The sequence below is a fragment of the Mustela nivalis genome, assembly GCF_964662115.1.
Source record: "Mustela nivalis genome assembly, chromosome: 8".
Classification (NCBI taxonomy): Eukaryota; Metazoa; Chordata; class Mammalia; order Carnivora; family Mustelidae; genus Mustela; species Mustela nivalis.
Genome location: NC_139027.1, coordinates 134,866,691 through 134,882,503, shown reverse-complemented (window position 1 = coordinate 134,882,503; position 15,813 = coordinate 134,866,691). Strand labels below are relative to the sequence as shown.

The 15,813-nt window shown below is 44.5% G+C and overlaps 1 long non-coding RNA gene across 2 annotated transcripts in view; it reads right to left on the bottom strand.

Moving 5' to 3' along the window:
* Positions 1-12,785, bottom strand: part of LOC309871692 — an 86,985-nt gene extending 74,200 nt beyond the window's left edge. Inside the window, exons 1-4 of one of the 2 annotated variants that reach the window (XR_014315442.1) lie at positions 12,722-12,785; positions 6,843-7,034; positions 6,192-6,382; positions 4,916-5,091 (exon numbers count right to left, since the gene is read on the bottom strand). This is a non-coding gene — a long non-coding RNA (uncharacterized lncRNA). Of the gene's footprint in view, positions 1-4,915; positions 5,092-6,191; positions 6,383-6,842; positions 7,035-9,157; positions 9,215-12,721 lie in introns of those variants that run through there. The other variant, XR_014315443.1, reaches the window with a different exon arrangement.
* Positions 12,786-15,813: the final 3,028 nt, after the last annotated feature.

Genomic DNA, 15,813 nt, shown 5'->3' with positions numbered 1-15,813 from the left:
TCCACATCGGGCTCCTTGCTCGGCGGGGAGCCTGCTTCTCCCTCTGCCTCTGTCTGCCAGTGCTCACTCTCTCTCTCTCTCTCTGACAAATAAATAAATAAATAAAATCTTTAAAAAAAAATGAAAAATCCTATGTAACAGAGCAATGCCAGCCCTGCGGCTTCTCCTCCTGCCTTTACCCCAGTTCATCTTTCTACACAGCTCGTCCCACAATCTGACACACTATACAGTCAGTTCTTACTCCAGTTGTCTCTACTGGAAGTGAGCCCCAGGGGGATAAGAATTTTATTCTGTCCACTCCTTTATCCTCAACTCCTGCAAAGTGCCAGGTACATAGTTACGTACACAATACATATTTTTTTTAACAAATATTGGAATTAGACAGATGGACATGTGAACTCCAGTTCTCACACCTAGGAGCTGTGTGACCCTGGGCAGGTCACATTACCTCTCTGAACTTCTAGTTCATAATGCCCTGTTGAATGTGATAATGATCTTCTCCCGGCAAGGTATAGAGGCAATGCATTTTATTTTTTTTTTAAAGATTTTATTTATTTATCTCTCAGAGAGAGTGAGCACAGGCAAAGGCAGAGGGAGAAGCAGGCTCCCCGCTGAGCGAGGAGCCCGATGTGGGACTCGATCCCAGGACACTGGGATCATGACCTGAGCTAAAGGCAGCTGCTTAACCAACTGAACCACCCAGGCATCCTATTTTAAATGCCCACACTGATCAAAGGTAGCTGTTCTTACCATAGACACTGCTTACCTCCCACCTCCCCAACATCCTGGTTCACCCTGTTCCAGCCACACAGGCCTGAGCACTCTTACCACAACCTATCAAGAGAGCTCCCACGAGACCGCGGCACCTGCCGCTCCATTTGCCGGGAACACTGGTCCCAGCTCCGGGCATCACAAGCTTCTCATTCCCCACATTGTAACTATGACGGGGCCCCTCTGCAGAAGATGTCCCTCGCCTCCCCTGCCTCAAGCACCCTACCAGCCACATTCAGTTACATCATCGGTGTTTTTCCTGGATGGACTTAACACTCTGTTATTCATTTGTTTGCTTGCCCTCTGCGTGGCTGTGCCCAGGAGAAGACAAGCTCCAGGAGTAGGACACTCATCAGTCATCACCACCAGCACATCCACAATACCTGGCACGTAGGACACACATAATAAATGTCTAATATGTAGATAAGCCAAAGACTTCATGGCAGAAACACACATGGAGAACAACGTATATGCACAGTGTCGTGTTTTTATGATGCGTCTGGTAGAATCTCGGTCCCTGATGGATTTAGAATCGAGCGAGGAAGGAAGAGGCAAAGACAGAATGGCAAGAGACTTTTGAAGGATTCTACAGCCCAAAGGAAGAGACCTGGAAAAAAAAAAAAATTTTTTTTTTCAAAGAGGAAAGCGACAGTGTAGTTTGGAAAAGGTACTCAAATAGAAAGATCATCAGTCTTATCCCGATGACACCGAAGACCTAGGAAAATAAGGAGCCTCTGGCCAGAATCACAGCGCTGGTATTCACAGAGGACAGCCCGTGGCGTGGAGGACACGAAGGACCCCGGCAGGATTCGTGTCTGAGCAGACGCAACAAAGCTTGGGTGGTGGGGAAGCAATTAACGGCCGGATCATTCCGGGCCGGTTCATCTTCACTCCATGCCCGCAGGAAGACAGTGGTGCCCTTTGGGCATAGATATTGAAATGCCTCCTCCCCTTTGGGATTCAAAACAGAAATGAAAAACATCCCTGGAAGAAAGGTCACGACTCGGGTTTGGGAGATCTGCCAGTGCAACCCAGAACCAGATCAAAAAATAAAAATACTGCTTCGGTGTCTGCGATGGCTTGACACATTCCCTGAGTGTCTAAATGGAGTCCGTAGCACAGTAAGACAGTGACATGGCAAACCTGGGGCAAGAAGACACAGCCGCACTCGGGCGCATAGAATTCAAGGAGCTGCTTTGATGTCTAAAGGTATTTTAAAGAAGTTACTGATCATCATTTGGGAGAATGGGCATGGAAACATCAGTGTTTTGCTTATGGTCAGTTGAGTAAGCATAGAGAATGCTAAGCAACCTGGCAAATTTTGTCTTTCCACTTGTGCACATTCAAGGCTGATATTGAAGTAAATGTCCCATTCAGGACAATCAGTGAAAATTCACGTCTTTCTTTCCTTTAGCATTCCCTATAATTCACTCTCCTCATGGTGTACAGGCTGCAAGAACTGCCTGTGAAAAAGGGCTTTTAAACTCTTAGTTGTTTGCAGAATATTAGTAACACTATAAAAAGTTTATGTTAATTAATGCTGCATTTTAATAGATTTCCTGGAAGTTTGTAACTGCATACTATAAAGGCTTTCAAGATAATGTATTATACTGTGGTTATCATAAACTCCAAAGCCGTTCAAATATTCCTTTTATGTCTCAATAACTTTCCCCCAAAAGTTACAGTATTTAAAAGATTCAAATGCAGAAATAAAAAGAAAAATTTTCCCCACCAGGGGATATTTTAAATTTTTATTTCTCTCATCACGATCAATCTCATTTCTCAGCAACACTGTACTTCAGCTCGCTTATTAAGTGCAAAGCCATCTGCATGTTCTATCGGCTTTATTAGGACAGACCGTCCCCGCTACCCCGACTGTGGGGCTGGTGTCACAGAGGTCAGGCAGGTCGGATACCTCATGACGTTCATATTCTTGTGTTCCAAGACATTTTACACACACACACGCACACGCACACACACACGCACACACATATATGAACATTCCTTATCATTGTTCTCTCTCTGCATTTGGGCAAAAAGAATCATTTACAGTTCAGAGAAGAAGCACCATCTTTCATGTTTAGCAGGTACACCAAAGGGGGAGTTTTATTGTAAAAGTTTCAAGAGAGATCAAATCCAAATTACACTTCCCCATTTGGATTTAGGATCCTCAACGTAAACCCCAAATGCAAGACCTTTGTAGATGTTTCAGGCAAAAGAAAGGCTTGTCTCTATTCCTGCTCTGAAGGCTTTGAATATCATGTAATTCCAATACGAATCACCATTTCTTATGAAGGTAAACAATGGAGATTTTCTTGTGACTTTGAAAAATAGTGAGGGTTGCCAAAGACCAAATTTTTTTTTTTTTTTGAATGCACAAAACCTGAATAGTGGCTGCAATGGGCAAATTTAGAGCAGAAATCTGAAATTAGTTACACAAATGAGGTTCCATTCCACGCTCTTGTAAGGCGAATGAGTTATAAACAAGGCCACCGTAAATCCAGATGGACCCTGTGAAAAATACGCAATACTAATACACACACACATATCTCACCTTTCTCCTGCCAAATTATACATACAGCATTATGAGTGCTTTGCGGCTCTCAACGAAGGCCTTGGAAGCGATGTATCTCTTACTTTTCTCCATTCCCTAAGTCCCTGTTATAAAACATTTGTCATCTGGGCTCCGTGTATCCCACGGCATCTGTATTATATTATGTTTAATCTCAACTCCAGGAAAGGAACACATTTCCTGAACTTCGAAGCACTATTATGATTTTTCCATCAAAATTCTAAGCCCTCCCGGTGACCTTAATCGAAAATTCTTACTAGAATCTCAAACTGATCAAAATACATACATCTCTGTATTTAAGTATCTGGGTGTGAGCACGCGTGCACACACAGACGCACCAGCTTTCCTAGTTAATAAAGCCAAAAATTGAACAATCCAAGGTTGCAAAGACTTAAGAGAATTAACAACGGCCCAAAACTCATGTAATTTGCGTGGGAGCCATAGTCATCCGCCGTGGGGTGACCGACAATTCCAGTTTGCCTAGGATGTTAGGATTCCCACGATGTGAGATTTCAGTCCAGAAACCAGGACGGTCCCGGGCGAATGAATGGTCACTCTAAACACTGCACAATGAACTTGGCAATGGAGATTTTTTTTTTAAAAAAAGATCAAAAAACTCCACATTCTTCTTAGAATCTATGATCTTTCCAGAGGAAGAAAAACATGTGTACTGTGCTCTTATTAATCCTTTATTATTATCATCCTGGAATGTGCATCTCCATTATAAACCCCCTTAGACCAATCAGTTTTCCTCCTTCCCGCCTTCTGTCCCCGCCTCCCCCACCTTCTCCCCCTTCTTTTTTCTCTCCACTGCCCCACCCTGCAGATTTCTTGCAAAAAAGTCTAATTTTACAAATCCCACTTCGAAGGATCCTTTGAGTCTTCCTCTAAATATTTGTCAATAACACTCTTCTCTCCTCACCCCACAGTCCTGCCTGCCACTCCCCAATAATGTAAATACCATTCATTAATTGAAAGCACGTGGCACATTCTGTGTCTCCGCTAAGCGTCTGGGCGATGGGGGCCATACCGTGGGAGTCGCTCATGCATGGTCTCAAGGAAGAGCCAGAAGATGGAAGGGGAATACAGCCTGAGGAAAAAGTCTATAAAGATTTCTCGCTTTCCTAATCCCTTTTCTCTAATGTTTCTTTGTAAATTTGTCAGATGGGAATGAAATTGGCTCATAACTCTCCAGACGTGAAGAGCATCTCTGAAGAAAATTACGTACTTGTCAAAGCAAGGGGGAATTTATGTTGGGTTCCTGAGCTGTGATTTTATCCCATCTATTTCCTTTGTGCACATCAGAGCAACTAGAGAGACAAAAAAAAAACAACTCGTTTATGGATATTTTTTCACTCTGGTGCATTTTTTGCTTCTACTTTTCCCTTTTGTTTTCTTATTCACCACCCCCCTTTCATCTATGTTTATTGCCAGTGACAGTAAACTTCCACACGACAATCCTGTGATGATAGCAGCGATGATTCCCGCCAGTATGAGGCCGTTCAAACAGGCACAAAGATGATTTCCCCACGGACAGTCCCTGAAGGTGCCGGCTACATTTTGGAGTCCTACCTGACGCTGGCCAGGGACGATCTGGGTACAAAAGCCTTGTTAATGTTCCTTCCGAGCGGTGGCATGCTTCCTGAAATTGAATTCTTCTCCCTGGACTGCATGTGATGGCTTGTACGTCCTGACTTTTGTTTTTTTAAACTTAGAAGCTGCAGAGCCTTGCTGGCTTCGTGGGCCCTCTGTAAATGACATGTAAACCAGCGAGGAATGTCAAGGCAGGTGTGCCTGGGTTCAGATCCCAGCTGTTCAATGTTTGCTGCTTGTGAGCTCGTGAGCCTTCCCTACTTGTTCCGTAGGGACACCAACTTCATGGGACCATCACAGGGATAAAAGGAGAAAGCTTCGGGATGGGGAGAGGCTGTGTAGCTCTGCAGTACAAAGTCTAAGCTTTTGCCCAATGACTCAACCTCTCTGTTCACTCAGTTTCCCCACCTGCAAAGTGGACATGTTAATAAATAACCCTACCTCCCAGAGCTATGATGACAAGCACACAAATTAAAAGAACACCAATGAGGGGCACCTGGGTGGCTCAGTGGGTTAAAGCCTCTGCCTTCGGCTCAGGTCATGATCCCAGAGTCCTGGGATCGAGCCCCGCATCAGGCTCTCTGCTCAGGGGGGAGCTTGCTTCCTCCTGTCTCTCTGCCTGCTTCTGATCTCTGTCAAGTAAATAAATAAAATCTTAAAAAAAAAAAAAAAAAAAAAACACTGACGAGACTGCCTTGCATTTTCTAGCTGTTGGCTATTTCATTACATTTGCCAAGGGCTCGGCACAAAGTATTTGTTCAATAAATATTTTTCCTGTTCTCCTTTCCATAAGCTCCTTACTTGAAAGCCTGTTTTCATTCACTGCATTTCTTCAACACCCTGCACGAGGCCTATCGCACCGCAGGTGTTTGAGAAATGGAGAATTCATTAACGTCTGGAGGCCCTGTTATTGATGATATCCTATATATTTTGTTCATTTCCCTATTTGCTTTGCAGGACCTTTTAAATATTGAGAATAAGGAAAACATTCTTCTTTTCATGTTGAAGCTTACCAAAAAATGGTTCACTGAAAATTTAAGTAAAATGTTTTAGGGGAAGACACAATGTGGCATATTTTCAAACAAGCCAGGATTCTACAGGGGAACCGTAAGGTATTTCAAACCTTTCTGGAAGTCGATTCTCACGGAATAAAAAATAAGGCAGACACTGTACGGATGTTTTAGATGGATTAGTAAGATTTTTCCAGAGGAGTTCCTTGAGGAAACATTAACTGGGAATCAGGGCGATTACTTACCTTAGGTAGGGTGCAGCCAAAGAACTAGAAGCCGGACGACCAGCGCATCAGTCTTCTCCTCCAGGAATAACCGCACTCGGTGGGCGAGAAGGTACGTGTGAGCTCCTCCGCCTTCACAGCTGAAATTCAGCGGGAGCGCTGAGGTTGGAGATGCGCAAGAGAAAGTTCTCACTGGGACCCTATCCTTCCAGCTGGAGCTTACCAGTAAGCGATTGTTATTCCACGCGCTGTAATTAACCTGGCCTACGTGAAATTCAGTAAATTTCAGAACGCAGGGAGCCTGGTTAAGTGTTTCAGGGAATAGTTCAATGCTTGCAAAATGCCAACTAAGGGGAAAGCCGGTCTCCCAAAGATTGGGACGCAAATGTAATTTTGTTTTCCTCCTGTTAGATAATGTTCAACCATTAAGGTAATTATAAGGCTTCAGGGAAGCCCTGCTTTCCCCCAGCCCCCACCCAGCTCTATTTCCTCTGCTGTTCTGATCAGAACATATATTGTTTATTACCCCCTCGTTTACCAGCCCCCAAATATCGTTACAATGTCTGTGCCATGATATATGTACGGTTGTTACCCTTTTAATGGATAAAAAAAGATTTAAGTACTTCATTCTGTTGCATTTTGACAGCTGTTAGCCATCATTTTTCTATTCACCTGCATTTAGCAATCCCATAAAGGAAGGCAATCTCCGAAGGAACACGCGCCGGGCACTGCAAGGTGATAATTCTGTATCCTTCTGCACTATAAATACTGGACAAGTTTTTGCTGAGTCAGCAGTCTGTGACGGAGTGGCAGCCGTGCCCTTTTATCTGTGTGAGTGTCTCCCAGCAATTGGACCACCAGCCCCTGCAGTGAAAATCCATAGTATCGATCAGGCCATTTCTCCACTGTAATTCTTTTGTAGGAAATCCCTGATGACAAATTTTATCTGCACCACTTTTTGATCGCTGCTTTGATGTAAAGGATCTCCAAGGGCAGAGTTAAGCGCTGGGCCGTTCCACGTTATCAAGCAGCCGTTTTATTTACTGAAACTACAATTGTGGTCACATGCACGCACAAAGAGAGAGAGAGAACTGGGAGGAAAAAAAAAATGGAGCCAAATAATATTTCAAAGAGAACAGAAGGCACAAGACGTCTAGGGGAGGGGTCCATCAGCAACTTGATCAAACACGGGTCATCAAAGCTGTTCCCATTTGCAACCACGGAAATAGTGCAGATCGTGTTTTGATAATGATGCGGAGATGATTTAGGGCTGTGTATGGAAATCGAGTTGGTCTATTTTTCTCTGCATAGTGTTCTCTTCTCACCAGACCTGTTAAGCTTCTTTCCTGTCTGCCCTCAATGTGTTAGGAGAATCCCTTTATCTGAGGATGTTCATCAGAGATTAGGATCAGGTAGGAATCTGAGACCAAGATGAACTTCTGTAAAACACCCAAACCCCCAAAGAAAGAAGGGAAAGGTTACATAAGAACCTATATCCTCCCAGAATTGCTAGTCTTGCTATTTCTGGGCATGAGTACAAAATGGAAAGAAAAGAAAATGTCCCTTCTTAGAGACTGTCTGCTGACATTTCCCCAGCTATGGATTCGGAAGGAGTCCCCTCAAACCCCAAGGGCCTGGGGTGTGTAGGGAAGGCTATCCTCCTGAATTGTTTAGGCAGGCACACACTCATTCCTACTGCAGCCTTGTTTCTCAGCCTCTGGAGGGGGACTATCTGGGACCATTAAATTCTTTGTTGTGGGGGGCTGTCCTGTCCGTGTTGTAGGAAATATGGGGCTGTCCGTGGCTTCTGCTCATCCAGTTTGTGGCAACTGAAAATGTCCCTAGACATTGCTCAATGTCACCAGGGGTGGAGATGGGACTACCCTCTGGGCTGCAAAGCCGTGGTCAGGTGGGCACTTGTGGGGGTCAGGGAGTGGGGATGAATAGAGAAAGAGAGAGGAATCCAAAAAGTGGGAGACGCACAGAGGTGAGACACACAATGATCAGTACCAGAAACCAAACAGTGATGAAGCTGATCTTCCCATTTCGATAGCTACAAACTAGAGTCTCTTAACCCAAATTCTGCCCACAGAAGAGGTTCATTTGGCCAGCAAACTTCATAACTGCACTTGAACTTTAGGTGCCCCTCTCTACCCCCATGACCTTAAAACTTGAAACTTGACTCTCACAGTGAAGTTACTGCCTGGCCTTTGGGGGCATGTATGCCCTAATTCATCCTTACGGTGATATTTCTAGTACAGTGGTTTCAACTGGGAAAGAACCTGCCTCTCAGGAGACATTACGCAATACAGGACACATACAGCTGGGGTGGATGGGGAGTTGCCTGGCATCTAGGAGATGGGGGTCAAGGATACTGCTAAACATCCTCTGATGTACAGGAGAGCCCCTTGATGACAAAAAAAATAATATCCAACCCCAAGAATTAGTGGTGCCAAGGTGGAGACACCTGTTCGAGCTAATTCTCTCCTCTCCTGCCCAGGCTTGCCTGTTTGCATTTGCTGGAATCCGAAGAGAGGAGAAAATCTTCAGTCAGCGTGCAGAACAGTCTTGTCACAGGTATCTACCTCTCTCTTCTGTCCAACAGAGACATAAACAGTTCTTTATTGAAAACCACCTGCCTCTTTGGCAGGGTCTCTCAAGCTGAGGAAAACCCCAGCATCCTTCCCGTCCTGGCCCTGCAAGATGGCTGCCGTTTCCACTTTATCAGGCCCGATTCTCTGTCTGAAACACCCCAGCCACAGCGAGAGTGCTCTGGGTCTATCTACCTTCGCTCACACTCTTACAGGCGCTCGCTTGGAGCACTCTGCCAGCAGCACTGAGACGACCTTAGATGGTTTTATCCCTCGTATGGCTTCCACCATGGCCACGCCAAGGGAGCAAAGGCCCCCAAACTTGTAGCCAGTTCATTAAACAGCCGAAAACTCTACTTCAGTGACCACACTGACGTGCAGCTTGTCAAATGTTACCTCTGCTTGGAATCTGAGCTCCCCTTCCGGAGTCATGCCTGGTCTGTGCTGATGCCCACAGAGGTCAAGTGAAGCTCCTGTGGGGGTCAGGGAGGGGTTGTCTGATGAAACACAGGAGTCCCGGCTAAATCTGATTTCAGATAAACAACAAATCCTGTCTTAATGTTTCAAATAATTTTGGGACACCTGGGTGGCTCAGTGGGTTAAAGCCCCTGCCTTCAGCTTGGGTCATGATCTCAGGGTCCTGGGATTGAGCCCCACATGGGGCTCTCTGCTCAGTGGGGAGTTTGCTTCCTCCTCTCTCTGCCTGCCTTATTGCCTGCTTGTGATCTCTCTCTGTCAAATAAATAAATAAAAATAAATATATATATATCTCAAATAATTTTTAAATACTTTTTTTGGTATGCATATGTCTCAAATATGGCATGGGACATACTTCACTAAACAATTATTCAGTTATCTGATATTCAAATTTAACTGGGTTTCGGTATTTTTATTTTCAAACTATGACAATCACGGGTCTGGGATGAACTGGAGAGAATTCATTTCCTCTCAAGAAATCTACTCGTCTGCAGATTTGGCTGTGAGGGAGGGTAGGTTGCCAGATCTGATTTTGGTAGGATTTTTCTTGGGTCTTTAACACAAGCCAAGCACTGGCTGTTAGAAGGGACCCACTATTATCTCACTAAGTCCTCCCACCAGTGGAAGGCATGAAGGATTATCATCATCTCCATGGAGAGCATCAGGAAAGCGAGGCCCAGACAGCATAAGCATTTTGGCCATGTGGATGCTATAAAGGGCATGTTTGGGGGTTGAAACCAAGCAGCCTTCACCCTTTCAGGAGAAAACACCCAACAGATAGCTTCTCAAAGGGCTTAATAAGAGTAATAAAGTTGGTTCTAGGTACCTCCTTCCAGACACCAATTATGCTTCCTCAGCCAGGACTTTATCAAGAACAGCGCCATCCCTGGGCCACATTAGAATCTGAGGCTAAAAGGAAAATCTGCAGTATGGACCCTGCCCTTATTTAAAATGTTGATACTTTGTTCATCATGGATTTGAACTTTGGGCAATCATTCATATTTTTTCTTTTTTTTTTTTAAGATTTTATTTATTTATTTGTTAGAGAGAGCACAATCAGAGGAAGCAGCAGGCAGAGGGACAGGGAGAAGCAGGCTTCCCACTGAGAAAGGAGCCCGATGCGCTGTCGATCCCAGGATCCTGGGATCATGACCTGAGCCAAAGGCAGAGCCACCCAGGAGCCCCCATTACATTTTTTTCTAAATTTGCACTGAAATATTATTTTTTCTCAGTAACTAAGATTTGAGGGTGCCTCCAAAGCAAATGTCTTAACCGCCCCTTTTACAAAGTAATATTTCTGTTTCTTGATAACTTCTCAGAATTTTGACGTTTTATGGGGGGAAATGTCTCTCATACTGAAAGGTGTCCGTTACCTCTTTATTTGAAACAATGAAAAGCTAGCAATAACTGAAATGTTCAACAGACTAGAGTTGGTTAAAGTAACTATACTATACCAAATAAAGAAGTAGTTGACGCCATTAAAAGGATACTTCCAAGGAGATTTTGGAAAGTGTCGGGAAAGGTCATCAAAAAGACGTGACCACCAGTTGACCCATGAGCTGAACCCGGGCACTTGGAGGCTCCTCACCCCCTCCCCTGTCCTTGGACTCTGGGTTCTGCATGCTGTCCCTACTCTCAGAGGCTGTTCAAGGTCATAACCTTGAGACAGTGATGTGCTGTTGAGAACCCATGCACAGTATATGTGACCAAGCCCAGTTAGGCTCTTTAGAAACTTTTAAGATTTTGGCCAGCGGCTGCAGGGATGCATTTGTCCTGCTGTCACCCAAGACAAGCCTCTTACATAAGTTCCCTCTCCTTCCTAAAACCGCCACCTACCAACCTGGAGTGGTCTGCCTCTTCCTTCTGCCTCTCCTAGCCCTCGGAAAACAAGGGCCACTTTCTCACTGCAGCTGGGAAGCTCCTGGGAGGGTCACCCACCAACAAGGACACTAAAATAGTAATGGAAAGTGAAAAACAACAAGAAGACAAAGTCATATTTGCAGTATGATCTCAGCTATGCTTGAAAACAATAGAAGGAAAACCAGAAAACCCTGGAGGAGGGAAAAAAAACACACACGGCGAAAGGTAAGCACAGTTTTCCCTAAGGGGGATTGCAAGAGATTATTTTTTCTTTCTTCCTGAAGGTAGTGCAGTACCCAGAAAAAAATCAGATGGGAGTTTTGCAATCAGACAACTGTGTTTGAATCCTGCCTCCAACAAATGCTTTGGGCAAGGTGCTCCACTTCTTTCTGCCTAAAACTAGCTACCTCAAAGATTTGTCATGAGTCTCTAGGATTGTGTGTGTGTGATGTGTAAATGCACACACACACACACACACACACACATAATGACTTCCGCAGTGATGAATAAAAGAGACTCGATAAATAGTAGGTTGTCAAACATGATCCTTTTCCAGTAGCTGCCAAATTTTTGATAAGAAACAAATATAGCTATTATAATCAGAAGAAAATAAATCATGAAAATATTTGGGGAGCCCTTGATACAAGAAAATTCCCTTGGTAGTATTAGGTATCATTTAACTTTTTCAGAAGATACAGCTTCGGGAGAGAATGGGCTGTGTTCAAGGAGTTTCCAGAGACCATGAAGAGAAGAAAGTGCGGGATGAGAGAAAGGGCAGGAACCCAGCAAGCCTGCAGCCGGCTCTACTCCTCAGCTACGAGCAGGTATCTGCTTTGCTTTTTCTTCTTTTTTTTTAAATTATTTATTTATTTTTGAGAGAGAGAGAGAGAGAGTGCACACACGTGTGCAAGCAGAGGAAAGGGCAGAGAGCCCGATTCGGGACTCGATCCCAGGACCCTGAGATCATGACCTGAGCCAAAGGCAGATCCTCAACCAACTAGCCACCCACCTGCTCTTATTTACAAGAAACATCACCTTATTCTGTTTCACAAGAAGCAGGTGCTTTTCTCCCACCCCGACAACCCTACATGTACACACGTCAAATCTAGGTGGTGCCTCCCTTCTCTTGAACTATCAGCATCATCCAAAATAGAATTCACCTGCTTATCTCACACCAGCTGCTCTTTGAGCACCTTAGTCCCTGAACCACTGAAGGAAGGGAGACAGAGCATTCGGAAATTTAAAAAGAGGACAGAAGGGGCGCCTGGGTGGTTCAGTGGATTAAGCTTCTGCCTTGGGCTCAGGTCATGACCTCAGGGTCCTGGGATGGAGCCCTGCATTGGGCTCTCCACTCAGCGGCAAGCCTGCTTCTCTCTGCCTCTCTGCCTACTTGTCATCTTTGTCAAGTAAATAAATAAAATCTTTTAAAAAATAAATAAAATGAGCATGGAAAAAGAAATCACCAGAAAATAACATTTTCCATTACTCCAGAGCTCTGCTACCCCACCCCACCCCCCATGAGGACCAAGGTGTCACAAACTACACCCGGACACCCAAGTCCAGCTCACTGCCTGTTCTTGTAAATAAAGTTTTATTGGAACACAGCCACGACCATTCACTTACCTTCTGCCTACTCTATGTTGGCAGAGCCAAGCCATGGCAACAGAGACAGTCTGGCCCTCAAAGCCAAATATATTTACTCTCTGGCCCTTTATAGAAAATGTATGCTGACCCCTACACCACTGAATGAGCTAACAAAGCATACTGTAAATGCTTTCATTATTTGGTGGCTAAGCAATAAACTAAACACATCAAGAAGTCCATCCCTCCTGTAGAGTGCAGAGATCAAGAAGACAAGATGGACCAGAGGAGGGGGCGCTAACTGACAATGGGGAGGGAAGATTAATGAGAGAAAATGAGAACCCAGGTGTTAAATACCCCAATCTCAACATGTAAGATCCAACTGGTCTTAAGGAGAAAACTCTCCTAAACGATCTTTTTTTTTTTTAAGGACTCCTAGGCCCTCATTAACTCAGACACATCTTTCATATAATCGTTCCCAACTGATGAGACTGGGGAAAGCCAGCATTCAGATACACTTTTATGAGGATTCAGACAAACATTATAGATCATTCTCTATTCATCCTTCTCCCTTATGTCAATCACAAATTCATTTCTGCACTCACAATGTTCTTACTTTACTTGGAAGCATTCATAATATTTGTACGGTATCAGTGCTGCTCTTACACTGAAAAACTCAATTTTCTGCCCCGTATTTCAAACATTGCCTCCAAATGAACTACTTCCATTTTCTCAATGGTCAGCTAAAATCAAGCCACTTTTCCCCTTTTTCTGGACCCTGAGCTTGCCTTCTGAACCAAGGGTGTCAACATCTCACTATGAAAGCTGAATTCTTTCAAGGTAGAATTTAGTCTTATTTCTTGGTGTTAAGAAGAAGAAATCTTATTAGGGCAAACTTATACATTCTGATGCAGGGGGATAAGTATTTTGATATGTTAAGTGAGGTGTGTTTAATTCCTGGTAATTTATTCCCACCTCATGGCTTGTCTCCATTCAAAGTTTATTCTTTTTATAAATAAAAAGATTTAACTTGGCATATCTTGAGATATGCATGGAGATTGGCAGATCTTGCCCCCAGCTAGGTTTATCATAGAGGATCTGAAGGGCAAAGGTGTCAAAGTCTCCAGTTTTGAGTTTCAAAGTAAAGGTCCAGGGGAAAAAAAAAAAAAAGTTTTTAAAAAGTTACAGAAGAATATAGGATTAGGCAGAGCAAGTTTTTCCCACCCAATTAGAGGTGGAAGAGAAAGAGCCAAGGAAAACAGATATAGATGCTTGTGAAACTGTAGGTTCTGAGAAAGGAACCCCACATCGTAGCCCCACATACAGATCCCAGAATTGCCCTAAAATGGAGGGAAGGGATAGAAACCCCAGAGAATTTCAAGGGATCCAAAAGGAGAGGAAGCGGAGATCTGCTCCCTTGGTGAAACCTGAAGGGTACAAGGTTTGTGGGGATCGTTCAGATGGTGTGAGAGCAGTGAGAAATGGGTAGGCAAATCCCCAGACTGTCAGATGGGTCTCGAGTAAGCTTCTTCATGCCAGGGTGCCCAGGATGGTTTGTTTTTCCTCTATATGGCCAGAATAATACAAACACAGCCATAAGTATGAGAAGATGAACCGGCCTTCTGGGTCAGGACTAGCCCAAGGCAGGAGCATTACGTGTGCCCTGTAGAACATTAGGTATCCCATCCACCGAGAGGATGCTGGAGACTGAAGTCAGTGTGCTGTCCCCACCCCAACTATCCACTGATTCTCTATCCTACTTAAGGGCCTTTAGAACATACATTTCCAGGATTTATGAGTGCAGATTCATGGCTGAAGTCCTATCCCCTAGCCCTCAGAATAGGACTATCATTGGAAATACAGTCTCTAAAGTAGTCAGTAAGTTAAAATGAGGTTGTTGGGTGGGCCCTAATCCACTATGATGAGTGTCTTTATAAGAAAAGGAATTTTGGACACACGGAGAGACACTGGGACAGACACACATAGGGAGAAACCCATATTGGGATACAGTGAGGAGGCGGCCATCCCAAAGCCAAGGGGAGGGGCTTCAGAAGAAACCGAACCTGGTGACATCTTGATCTGGGACTTCCAACCTCCAGAACTACGGGAAAATTAAGAAACAAAAGTTTCTTTCTTGCTCTCAGCAAACCAACTATAGGTCCAGGCAACTCCCTGGGGCAGCGGATCCCCATGGGGGAGCCCAGCATTCAAAGCTACTTCAATCTTGGAACATTTATGCAACAACATACCCTCCACCATTCAAGAAAGAAGAAGAAAGAACAGGGACAATTGAACACCAACTCCTAAATGCTTCCACCCAGAAGTGACCTGTTCCTGCTCACATTTCGTTGGCCAAAACCAGTCCTCTGCTCACATCTAACTTCAAGGAGATTGGGGGGTGGGGCACCATCTTCTGTGCACTCAGAAGGAGAGAGCTAGAGTTGTGGTAAGAAGTAACATCTGCCATAAACGTGTGGACCTAGATTGCCGGGCAATAACTGAGAATTACATAACTCCCCCCCTTATGATAGAAGAGGGGCTCAGAAGAGGAAACACATTTAGTCAATAAAACACAAAGGAACAGGAGGCACCTGGGTGGCTCAGTGGGTTAAGGCCTCTGCCTTCGGCTCAGGTCATGATCCCAGGGTCCTGGGATCGAGCCCTGCATCGGGCTCTCTGCTCAGCGGGGGCCTGCTTCCCTCTCTCTCTCTGCTGCTCTGCCTACTTGTGATCTCTTTCTCTTTCTGTCAAATAAGTAAATAAAATTTTGAAAAAAAAAAAGGAACGTCGCACTTACCCCTGAATTTTCTCTCTGTGAATTTGGGATTGCTAACAAGAGATCAAGATCAGAACTGCTAGAATTGCACAATTATGGAATTTCCATCTTGTACGGCTATTGCCATGGTGATTCTGTATAACAAAAAGCCACAAAACCCAGTAGCTTAAAGCTACACCCATTGGTCTCAGCTCACACGACCGTAGGTTGGCTTCGTGTCTTCTGGATGGGTCAAGCCCAACTAATGACACCTGAGCTCACTCACGCCTTTTGGTTCGCCAGCAGATGGCTTGGGGGCTGGCCGGTCTAGGACTGCCTCTGGAGCAATGACTCGGCTCTCTTCCACGTGGATTTTCAT